Consider the following 2649-nt stretch of genomic DNA (forward strand, 5'->3'; position numbering starts at 1 on the left):
TACAGGGTACTCACCACCAAAAGTTTCATATCCATCCTTCATCATATAGTTGATCCCATTTACCCATTTCACCATCCCTTCACCCACTTCCCCTCTGGTAACCACTATTCTATTCTATGTGTTCTTTTTTGTTTGGTTTATTTTATTCATTTATTTTGTTTTATTTTGTTTTTTCATGAGGTCTTTTTATATACACCCATATCCTGCCTGGAAAGACAGCAAACTTTGGTCTGCTGCGGGGCTTCTTTCAATTTCTCTTATGCACAAGGAACCAGAGAACTCAGAATGCACTTTGGGGGTTCAGTAGGCGGAGGCAGTGTACACAGAGGAGAAGGAGAACTGCTCTTAGTGGAGTCTCCTTCTGCAAGTACCCCATCAGGCAGAGGTCTGCAGTTCTGGGCAAGAGCTTTCTTGAGGACAGTGGCCCTCCATGACCTCTGTCCTATGGGAGAGTGGCAAAAGATCATTTCAGGCAGAGGCACTCATCTCTGAAGGAAAGGTTCAAACGCTGCTTTAGCTGTCTCTCAACCTCCTCCAGGGAGAATGTCCCTTCTGTAATACAAGAATAGATTCAAGAGGGGCTGGCAGGACAGAATGCTGGCTCTTTCACTGAAATGGGAAACCTGTGTGGAGTTGCCCATGTAATAACTAACCAATCCATTTAGTAATGAACTTGGTTAAGACAGCATCCTGTGCAGATGGCGGCTCCCCTGCTGTCTTCCATTCTAACACGGTCAACCCTGTTCCCATCAGAATGGTGTCCCATCTGCTTTAATCTTTTCACAGTATTCCCCTTAATCTCCCTGGCTTCATTAACATTTGATCACCACTCAGTCTCTGCTTGAGAAGATTGCAAGGGAGATGATGTCTCTCCTCCTTGGCCGTGCCATGCACAAAAAGAGAGAGAATAGACTTTCTTCTTGCTCCAAGCTAGGTGCTACCTTCCCCATCTTATCGTGAGCAGGGAGTCTTTGCCATGTGTTTCTTGGTCCCTGATCATGGCCTGTGTAAAATTCAAATGCCTTGAGTTCGAATCTCCTCTGTTCCTTCTGTACCATCTATGTTCTTGGATCAATAGAATAATTTATGGGGAAGCAAGATCATCAAGCACCACTTGCATGTCATCTTGGTGTGACCACTGAACATTTTTGTGTTCCAAAGCAGAACAACTGTAAGTAGAATATTTGGGGATTCTTGTTTCAGGGTTCATAGAGTATAGATATTTTAGATTTGTTTAGATTTTGAATGATTTTAGTCTAACAGAACACTGCTCCTAAACAGGAGCAAGAGTTATTGCAGCATCTCTTGTGTTCCCTAGGCCTGTCCCTTAGTTTGGGGTCCCCCAAAAGCAGACTATGAGGCTAGAATGCAAGTCGTTTGAGAGGTAGATGGAACCCTGATAGGAGAGTGGGGAAGGGAAACAGGGAAGCAAAGCAGCCAGTGAAGTGCATACTATCAAGCCAGCTACCACCGTGAGCAACTGGAGAGTAACTCCAAGGAGAAATTTTGTGCCTCGGTGGCCACCATAATTTATAGCTCACTGGGACCCTTTCTGTATTATCAAGCAAGAGTGCGCCTACTCAGTGGTTGAGAATCTGCCTGCCAATGCAGGGGACACGGGTTCGAGCCCTGGTCTGGGAAGATCCCACATGCCGTGGAGCAACTAGGCCCGTGAGCCACAACTACTGAGCCTGCGCTCTAGAGCCCGTGCTCTGCAACAAGAGAAGCCACCGCAATGAGAAGCCCATGCACCACAACGAAGAGTAGCCCCCACTCGCCGCAACTAGAGAAAGCCCACACACGGCGACAAAGACCCAACACAGCCAAAAATAAATAAATAAATAAACAAATTAAAAAAAAAAAAAAGCATTAACCTAACATTTATTTAAAAAAAAAAAAAAAAAGAGTGCGCCTACTTTGGAGACTAGGACTTCCAACATGGTAGAGCCCAGATTTGTGAGGATGAGAAGCATAGAGTTCCCTAGTGAGGTACTGGGGATAATGATGAGTAAAGCCATTTCTGCTTCCAACTCTTGGCTCCTGGTCCAAATGTGCTCCCCGCTGGAGTCACTGTGCCATTTAGAAATCTCTCGATAATATGTACAGTGTGTTCTGGAGAAAGGTACCTCAGTAGTTCTGCCTGTAGCAGGCCTTTCCAAAGCTCTCCGAGACCAGCTGATTCTGGATGGTACAGTGCCATACGACTAGGGAATCCCAGGGTCATGACTCGCTCCCATACCTCCTTCACTGTGATGGGAGACCTCGGTCAGATACTGCGTTGTGTGGATCAGGAACTCTGTGATACCCTGGATAGTGATGCTGAACGAGGTGCTGAGGGCAAGAAAGGCAAACCCATATCCAGAGTGGCTATTCCTGTGAGAGTGATTCACTCATTTTTCTGAGACAGAAGGGTTGAAGTGTAATTGATTTGCCTCCAAATGGCTGGTTGGTCTCCTTGAAAAGAGCTCTATATCAGGGGCTCAGCGTTGGTCTACGTTGCCGGCAGGTTAAACATTCAGAAGCACCAGTAGTTAGATTGGCCTTACTGAGTGAGAGTCTGCATTGCTGGGTCCACTCATGGCCTCCATCTCTGCTACTGTGGACCCTCTATCTTTATGCCCATAATGTCATTTCTGGGGTGGCAGATGA

This window comes from Balaenoptera acutorostrata, chromosome 5, assembly GCF_949987535.1.
Source record: "Balaenoptera acutorostrata chromosome 5, mBalAcu1.1, whole genome shotgun sequence".
In the NCBI taxonomy this organism is placed as follows: domain Eukaryota; kingdom Metazoa; phylum Chordata; class Mammalia; order Artiodactyla; family Balaenopteridae; genus Balaenoptera; species Balaenoptera acutorostrata.